Below are 10,468 nucleotides of genomic sequence, written 5' to 3'. Positions count from 1 at the left end.
AAGGGCCAGGCAGGACAGTCCCGCGGGCTGGATGTGGCCTGCAGACCGTAGTTTGCCCACCTCTGCTTTAGAGCCTAAAAGTCCACTCAGTACTACTTCTTATTCAGCCAATCGCTAAGACAAACAAGTTTGTTTACATTTACGGGACATAACGCTGCCCGCTTCTTATTTACAATGTCACCTGAAAGTGAGAACAGGCATTTTCATGGCATTTTTGTAGCCGGCATTGCAAAGTATTTAGGTGCCAGATACACTAAACATTCGGATGCCCCTTCATGCTTTGGCCACCATTCCAGAGGACATCCTTCCATGCTGATGATTCTCGTTTAAAAAATAATGAGTTAATTAAATTTGTGACTGAACTCCTTGGGGGAGAATTGTATGCCTCCTGCTCTGTTTTACCTGCATTCTGCCATACATTTCATGTTACAGCAGTCTTGGATGGTGACCCAACACATGTTGCTCATTTTAAGAACACTTTCACTGCAGATTTTCTAAACACTAAGAGGGTACCAATATGAAATTTCTAAAGATCGCTACAGCACTGGACCAAAGGTTTAAGAATCTGAAGTGCCTTCCAAAATCTGAGAGGGACGAGGTGTAGAGCATGCTTTCAGGAGTCTTAAAAGAGCAACATTCCCATGCAGAAACTTCAGCACCCCACCACCAAAAGGAAAATCAACCTCCTGCTGGTGGCATCTGACTCAGATGATGAAAATGAACATGCGCTGGTCCACACTGCTTTGGATCATTACTGAGCAGAACTCATCATCGGCATGGACACGTCCTGTGGAATGGTGGTTGAAGGGACATATGAATCTTTAGCGCATCTGGCACGTAAATATCTTGCAACGCCAGCTACAACAATGCCATGCAAACGCCTGGTCTCACTTTCAGGTGACATTGTAAACAAGAAGCAGGCAGCATTATCTCCTGTAAATGTAAACAAACTTGTTTGTCTGAGCGATTGGCTGAACAAGAAGTAGGACTGAGTGGACTTGAAGAAGAAGAAGAGCTCTGTGTAGCCTGAAAGCTTGTCTCTGTCACCAACAAAAGTTGGTCCAATAAAAGATATCACCTCACCCATTTTGTCTCTTTCACTCATTCTTCCAGTTCTCATTATTATATGCAAGCCGGTTTTCTTCTGCTATAGCTCAGTGGTTTGAGCACTGGCCTGCTAAACCCAGGGTTGTGAGTTCAATCCTTGAGGGGGCCATTTAGGGATCGGGGCAAAAATTGGGGACTGGTCCTGCTTTAAGCAAGGGGGTTGGACTAGATGACCTCCTGAGGTTCCTTCCAACCTTGATATTCTATGATTCTATGATATGTGCTGATGTTCTTGGGGGTTATACACAAATAAACCCATACCTTTCTTCCACATCTGACGTGCTACAATAATAATTATAATCCTAAGAGTCCACACTGAAACACTTCATGAAACAAGTGAATAAAGACGTCTGGGTAACAGTAGAGCAAGAGTAGTGAGAGATTTGTTTTCACATATCCGGAGGTTTTCTGGTCTCCTGAAGAGATCTGTAGTGTTTGACCTTCACGGTAAGTCAAGCTGTAGTTGGAGGACAACATCATGATCTTTTTTATGTTAACAGTCAATTTCTTGAGGATATAAATGGATCCATGTTCAGTCCTGGCTCCCCACAGTGAGGGCTCAGGTTCCAGGACACCTCCACTCACGAGAATTTATGTTAGCTTGGGCACAATACTTAACTTTCCCCTGCATATTTTCTTCCTCAGAATTAACTAAAACCCCTGACTACACGCACTTGCGTAAGCTTGGAGACTGACAGTGGCAATAACTTCCCCCAGGGCATGTCTTCTTCCGGTATGCGTTTCCTGTAAGCAAGAGCTACATCAAACACATCAGGTTTCACAAAAACATGCCCTAGATATGGATGACCTCGTTTTTTTTTAAAAATGCTTCTTCGGGGGATTGTGGAGGTAAGCAATAAAACAAGAGATGATTGCAATAATACCAGGTACCTTTATGTCTCAGGCACATTGGCCCAGATCCTCAGAGGTATTTGGGCACCTCACTCCCTTTGAAATCACTGGGCCTGCAACTGTAGATGATCTGCTGATTTTTGGCTTGTTATTATATTAATCTTAGTTATCTGTATTGCAACAGAGCCTAGAGACTCCACCCACAAGCCACCCATTCTTCTACTAGGTGTTCTAAGACAGGCTGGGAGAAAAGGATGGATCAGCTCTTGGGGCAGGAACCCTCTTTGTGTTCTGTGTTTGTCCAGCATCCGCACAATGGGGTGTTGGTCCATGACCGGGGCTCCTCTGTGCAGCTGCAATACAAATAATAAATCACAATAATAACGTACAAGCAGAGTGATGGTGTGCAAACATCAAGGCCAGCTGTCCAAAGGTATGCAGGAGGCACCTAATTCCCATTGCTGTCAATGGGATTTAGGCACCTAAGTTCATCTGGGCCCAAGTGTATATCTGAACAACATTTCATAAAAAGGATTTGAAAATTTTAAACAATTAAGTGCCAAGCCACTTAAAACATTTCTTTTAAGGTAAATGCTTTTTAAAAAACAACAGCCTTTCTTCTACAAATGTGAATTATTAGAGTATTTTGAGGTCATCATCAGAGCACAGTGAATTTTTTTCTAGCAAATAATCTAGTCAACAAATTGACTCCCCTTTTCTGTTTGTGATTTATTCACAAAGTGAATTAGTTTATCCACATGGCTTGTTATTATTCCAAAGGGCTTGAACAGATTTCAGCCTACAGGTGGTTGGCAAACTAGTTTTTTCTTTTCCTATTTGAGAACTGGTCACAGACAGAATTGGTTTATACATAGGCATGGAAGGATTAGAGTTTTATCGGTAAATGTCGGTAAACTGTGATTTCACTGTACACACACAAACTGGCAGAAAAATATTTCCATTGACAATCATCTAAATTTACAGATAGGCAAAGCAAGAAAAATCCTGCTTCAGCACTTCTTAGAGGTTGATTTAAGGATCTTTACTTTGTATATTTTGACATGTGGTGTTGACAGTTTGTGTTTTAACCACTATAAAGCTTTAATTTTGTTGACTGTCAACATCAGTAACTAATTATTGTTTGACCCTTCCCCATTATGTCCCACACCTGTTAAAATTTAAATTGATAAAAATAAAAAAGCTTAAAAATAAGTATTGATTTTTATCAATTGAAATAATTTTAAAAAAATTGAATTCTGCCACATCTCTTTATACAAATGGCTTTCCATTATTCCAAAAGGCTTGAACATATTTCAGCCTACAGTGGCTTGCAAACTATTTGGTTTAATCATACCTTCAACTATTCATTATTTGTTGTGTTTGGTCCCTCTAGTTTCATGGTAGAGTTTCAGCTCCTTCACTGCATAGATTTAGGACAAATTTTGAAGGAAAGAATAATTAATGAGGTAGGGTAAATGGAAAATTGGATAAAATGCAGCCAGGGTTTACCAAAGGTAGATGGTTCCAGACTAACCTGGTACCTTTGACAAGATAATTGATATTTTTTAGACAAGGGAAATGTGGCCGGTCTAATCTAGACTTCAGTTGAGCACTTGGTACAGTATCACAAGGAAAATTGTTAGTTAAATTGGGGAAGATGGGGAATTGTAAGATGAGTGTGGAACTTGCTAAAGGGGAGATGACAACAGATTGTGCTGAAACTTATTTGGAGGGAGGTTACTATTGGAGTTCCTCAAGGATCAGATTGGGACTGATCTTATTTAATATTTTCTTTAATGACCTTAGCACAAAAAGTAGGAGTGAAATTTGTTGATGACAAACTTTAGAGGCATTGTCAATACTGAGGAGGATCGGAATATTATACAGGAAGAACTGGATGACCTGGAGACTTGGAGTAATAGAAATGGGATGAACTTTAATAGTACAAAATTCATGTACTTACAGACTAATAACAAGAATATAAACTGGGGCTCTTCAGCAGGAACCAAGAAAGGAGGAGAGAGACATAGGTGTATTATGTCTCTGGCCTTGACAAATGCAGTCTTGCCTGGCTCACATCCATTCAGAATGTTGTTGCAAAGATCATTTTCTTAATCCATCACTGATCGTGTTACCCCACTCTGCATCATCCCAGTGGCTCCCCCTTTAAACATAAGGTGCTTGTCTTCACTTCCAAGGCCCTTCATAACCTGTCCCCACTCTCCCTATCTACTGGGGCCCAGAAACCCAGCTGAGAGAGTTTATCTACACTCAGAAGCCAGGAACATTTGTTGGCAAGACCCTTCCCATACAGCAATTCAGGAAGGCTCTGCAGAACAGCAGCTGGGGCATGTTAGAAGCAAACGTTAATAATAGCATTTGAATAGTTTCCTTTCAAAAGCTCAGCTCGGGTTGGCTCTCCAAAGAGTCTACGGCCCCATTCTGACCTCACAAAGTAACTCAATGGGCCTCAGGGGAGTCACTCCTGATTTCACCATGTGAATGACAGCAGAATCAAGACCTAACTGGAAAGCACAGTGACAATTCTCATATTATGATTTTTTTTTTAAGATCCTATCACGATTATAGTCAGCTAACTGCCACAACAAAGTCATACACATGAAGGTAATCAAATCCCTAAATGGTTTAACATGTTCTTTTCAATCTTTCTTGGGCCAGCAAAGTTGCTGCCCCCCGGGTCATAGTCTCTCCACTTATATCTAAATAACCCCCCTATGAGTTAGACTGTGCCGTCAATGTCGCTTCTGTGATGGGGTCCTGTCAATGAGAAATAAGTCTGGTAAATTGCAGTAGAGTTCTTCACCAAGTGGAATTCAATAAGAACGGCCATAGTGGGTCAGACAATGGTCCATCTAGCCCAGTATCCTGTCTTCCAACAGAGGTGAATGCCAGGTGCCTCAGAGGGAATGAACAGAACAGGTAATCATCAAGTGATCCATCCCCTGTTGCCCATTCCCAGCTTCTGGCAAACAGAGACTAGGAGGTGCATCCCTGCTAATAGCCATTGATGGACCTATCCTCCATTAACTTATCTAGTTCTTCTTTGAACCCTGTTATGATTTTGGCCTTCACAACATCTCTTGGAACAGAGTTCCACGAGTTGACTGTGCCTTGTGTGATGAAGTACTGCCTTATGTTTGTTTTAAACCTGCTGCCTATTCATTTCATTGCTTGACCCCTAGTTCTTGTATTATGTGAAGGAGTAAATAACATTTCCTTATTCACTTTTTCCACAACAGGCATGATTTTATAGACCTCCACCATATCCTCCCTGAGTCAACTCTTTTGCAAGCTGAAAAATCCCATCTTTTTAATTTCTCCTCATACAGAAGCTGCTCCATACACCTAATCATTTTTGTTGCCCTTCTCTGTACCTTTTCCAATGTATTTATTTATTTATTTATTTAGATGGGGAGACCAGATCTGCACGCAGCATTCAAGATGTGAGCGTACCATGGATTTATATAAAGGCAATATGATATTTTCTGTCTTATTATCTATCCCTTTCCTAATGGTTCCTAACATTTCCAAGGTTCATGGTGTGCCATAAAATAGGGGGAAAGAGTAGCTATCTGTCAGTACTGAAAAGAAAAGTACCTCACTCCTGAAACTAAAAAATAACCCCGGTGGTATTACTTGGTTTGACACTCTTGCGGGCAAGGAGGGATCATACCTAGATGGTGACACAACTTCAAGATGAGAGATTCTAAAAATATGAGGAAGTTAATTAGAATCAGCCTGAAGAGGTGAGATAGAGCTCTAAGATGGGTCCACACCAAATCTCAGCTCCAAACACCTTTGGTTTTGTGGGTGCTGAAAATCCAAACAGAGTCAGATCCAAGTTGCTCTTTGTAATAGCCCAAACCAATCCGCCAGTCCTGGACCACAGGGTCTTTCAAAAACCCATCTAAGTGTTGCCATTGGATCCTATCTCTGGTGGGAATTAGGGCTGCCCAGAAAACACACATTCTGTTTGGTGAAGAATTTCTAAATTTCAACATTAGCTTTTGTTCCACATCAGAATGAACACAAGATCTTAAGCAAATTTTCACAAAAAAAGTGTGAGAGAATGATTTCCCCCCAGCCAGTAGCCCAGTGGTATTCATCTGGGATATGGAAGACCCATGTCTGAGTCCTTGTGCTGCCTGATTTGGAGCAAGGCATTAAACATGGGTCACCCAGTTTTAGGTTCACTCTCCCTCGCCAGAAATTCCATCCTGGACCTGAGTAACCTTTCCAGCAAAAGTTATGTCGAAATAGATGTGTTTCTGGGAGCACTTTCAGTTTTGCCAAATTGGCATTTTCCAATGAAAAGACATTTAATTAAAAAAATTCCCCATCAGTTCTATTTAGAGTTAAATTCCATGGAAATCAGGAAGGATGTTGCTTAATAAAAGCATACTGAAGGCAAAGAAGGCATGACCTGACCCAGAACAATAACAAAAAGGAAATAGCAGAGGAAACAGGACAATGTGGTCAAATGGCTATATTCAATATTTTTATAACCATCCAGGCCATGTGTTCCAGTGCTAATGGCATGAAAAATTAGCGTGGGAGGATAAGATGGAGAGTGACAATTAGCAAGACAGAAAGGGAATGTGAAGCTGATCTAATAGCTGATAGCTGATAGCTGATATAAGGATGCAAAGATACAAAGACAAATAGTACACACCCTTCTTTAAATGCATCAGAAGCAGGAAGACTGTAGAAGAATCAGAGCATTCTCTAGGTGTAAAAGAGGAAAAAGGGATGAGTAAACTGCATGTTGAATGGCCATTGTTTTGACAAAATGTTAGAGAGAGAGAGATTGAGATTGAATTTTTCCTCAGTTCAATTGTTAAACCAGTACAGAAGCAGGGTAGAGACTGGTTCCTTGTCTCTGATACTGGCCATCCCCTGCCCACTGTTAATGTCATAAATGTGTCACTGCTCAGGCAGTCTGCTGCCTGGAGGAACGTGGGAGTGAGCCCTGGTCTATACTAGGACTTTAGGTCGAATTTAGCAGCATTAAATCTATGTAAACCTGCACCCGTCCACACTATGAAGCCCTTTATTTCGACTTAAAGGGCTCTTAAAATTGATTTCCTTACTCCACCCCTGACAAGTGGATTAGCGCTTAAATCGGCCTTGCCGGCTCGAATTTGGGGTACTGTGGACACAATTTGACGGTATTGGCCTCCGGGAGCTATCCCAGAGTGCTCCATTGTGACCGCTCTGGACAGCACTCTCAACTCAGACGCACTGGCCAGGTAGACAGGAAAAGAAACGCGAACTTTTGAATCTTATTTCCTGTTTGGCCAGCGTGGCAAGCTGCAAGTGACCATGCAGAGCTCATCAGCAGAGGTGACCATGATGGAGTCCCAGAATCGCAAAAGAGCTCCAGCATGGACCGAACGGGAGGTACGGGATCTGATCGCTGTATGGGGAGAGGAATCCGTGCTATCAGAACTCCGTTCCAGTTTTCGAAATGCTAAAACCTTTGTCAAAATCTCCCAGGGCATGGAGGACAGAGGCCATAACAGGGACCCGAAGCAGTGCCGTGTGAAACTGAAGGAGCTGAGGCAAGCCTACCAGAAAACCAGAGAGGTGAATGGCCGCTCCGGGTCAGAGCCCCAAACATGCTGCTTCTATGATGAGCTGCATGCCATTTTAGGGGGTTCAGCCACCACTACCCCAGCCGTGTTGTTTGACTCCTTCAATGGAGATGGAGGCAACACGGAAGCAGGTTTTGGGGACGAAGAAGATGATGAGGAGGAGGAGGTTGTAGATAGCTCACAGCAAGCAAGTGGAGAAACCGGTTTTCCCGACAGCCAGGAACTGTTTCTCACCCTGGACCTGGAGCCAGTACCCCCTGAACTCACCCAAGGCTGCTTCCTGGACCCGGCAGGCGGAGAAGGGACCTCCGGTGAGTGTACCTTTTAAAATACTATACATGGTTTAAAAGCAAGCATGTGAAAGGATTACTTTGCCCTGGCATTCGCGGCTCTCCTGGATGTACTCCCAAAGCCTTTGCAAAAGGTTTCTGGGGAGGGCAGCCTTATTGCGTCCTTCATGATAGGACACTTTACCACTCCAGGCCAGTAACACTTACTCGGGGATCATTGTACAACAAAGCATTGCAGTGTATGTTTGCTGGTGTTCAAACAACACCCGTTCTTTATCTCTCTGTGTTATCCTCAGGAGAGTGAGATATAATTCATCGTCACCTGGTTGAAATAGGATGCTTTTCTTCAGGGGACACTCAGAGGAGCCCATTCCTACTGGGCTGTTTGCCTGTGGCTAAACAGAAATGTTCCCTGCTGTTAGCCACGGGAAGGGGGGAGGGTTGAGGGGGCAGCCACGCGGTGGGGGGAGGCAAAATGTGACCTTGTAACGAAAGCACATGTGCTATGTATGTAATGTTAACAGCAAGGTTTACCCTGAAAGAGTGTAGCCACTGTTTTATAAAATGTGTCTTTTTAAATACCGCTCATCATCACCCATCACCGCTGTCCCTTTTTTTTCTCCACCAGCTGCATGTGTTTCAATGATCACAGGATCTTCTCCTTCCCAGAGGCTTGTGAAGATTAGAAAGAAAAAAAAACTCACTCGAGATGAAATGTTCTCCGAGCTCATGCTGTCCTCCCACACTGACAGAGCACAGACGAATGCGTGGAGGCAAATAATGTCAGAGTGCAGGAAAGCACAAAATGACCGGGAGGAGAGGTGGCGGGCTGAAGAGAGTAAGTGGCGGGCTGAAGACAGGGCTGAAGCTCAAATGTGGCGGCAGCATGATGAGAGGAGGCAGGATTCAGTGCTGAGGCTGCTGGAGGACCAAACCAGTATGCTCCAGTGTATGGTTGAGCTGCAGAAAAGGCAGCTGGAGCACAGACTGCCACTACAGCCGCTGTGTAACCAACCGCCCTCCTCCCCAAGTTCCATAGCCTCCACACCCAGACGCCCAAGAATGCGGCGGGGGGGCCACTGGCCAACCAGCCACTCCACCACAGAGGATTGCCCAAGCAACGGAAGGCTGGCATTCAATAAGTTTTAAACTTTTAAAGTGCTGTGTGGCATTTTCCTTCCTTCCTCCACCACCCCTCCTGGGCTACCTTGGTAGTCATCCCCCTATTTGTGTGATGAATGAATAAAGAATGCATGAATCTGAAGCAACAATGACTTTATTGCCTCTGAAAGCTGTGATCAAAGGGAGGAGAGGAGGGTGGTTAGCTTACAGGGAAGTAGAGTGAACCAAGGGGCGGGGAGTTTCAGCAAGGAGAAACAAAACAGAACTTTCACACCGTAGCCTGGCCAGTCATGAAACTGGTTTTCAAAGCTTCTCTGATGTGTACTGCGCCCTCCTGTGCTCTTCTAACCATCCTGGTGTCTGGCTGCTCGTAACCAGCAGCCAGGCGATTTGCCTCAACCTCCCACCCCACCATAAACGTCTCCCCCTTACTCTCACAGATATTGTGGAGCACACAGCAAGCAGTAATAACAGTGGGAATATTGGTTTCGCTGAGGTCTAAGCGAGTCAGTAAACTGCGCCAGCGCGCCTTTAAACGTCCAAATGCACATTCTACCACCATTCTGCACTTGCTCAGCCTGTAGTTGAACAGCTCCTGACTACTGTCCAGGCTGCCTGTGTACGGCTTCATGAGCCATGGCATTAAGGGGTAGGCTGGGTCCCCAAGGATACATATAGGCATTTCAACATCCCCAACAGTTATTTTCTGGTCTGGGAATAAAGTCCCTTCCTGAAGCTTTTGAAACAGACCAGAGTTCCTGAAGATGCGAGCGTCATGTACCTTTCCCAGCCATCCCATGCTGATGTTGGTGAAACGTCCCTTGTGATCCACCAGAGCTTGCAGCACTATTGAAAAGTACCTCTTGCGGCTTACGTACTCGGCGGCTTGGTGCTCTGGTGCCAAGATAGGGATATGGGGTCTGTCTACGGCCCCACCACAGTTAGGGAATCCCATTGCAGCAAAGCCATCCACTATGACCTGCACATTTCCCAGGGTCACTACCCTTGATATCAGCAGATCTTTGATTGCGTGGGCTACTGGCATCACAGCAGCCCCAACAGTAGATTTGCCCACTCCAAATTGATTCCCAACTGACCGGTAGCTGTCTGGCGTTGCAAGCTTCCACAGGGCTATCGCCACTCGCTTCTCAACTGTGAGGGCTGCTCTCATCTTGGTATTCATGAGCTTCAGGGCAGGGGAAAGCAAGTCACAAAGTTCCATGAAAGTGCCCTTACGCATGCGAAAGTTTCGCAGCCACTGGGAATCGTCCCAGACCTGCAACACGATGCGGTCCCACCAGTCTGTGCTTGTTTCCTGAGCCCAGAATCGCTGTTCCACAGCACCATGATGCATGCATTCGCAGGGCCCATGCTTTCAGAGAAATCTGTGTCCATGTCCTGATCATTCATGTGACCGCGCTGACATCGCCTCCTCGCCTGGTATTGCTTTGCCAGGTTCTGGTGCTGCATATACTGCTGGAT

The sequence above is a fragment of the Lepidochelys kempii genome, chromosome 6 (assembly GCF_965140265.1).
Source record: "Lepidochelys kempii isolate rLepKem1 chromosome 6, rLepKem1.hap2, whole genome shotgun sequence".
Lineage (NCBI taxonomy): Eukaryota > Metazoa > Chordata > Testudines > Cheloniidae > Lepidochelys > Lepidochelys kempii.
This window is presented reverse-complemented; position numbering follows the sequence as displayed.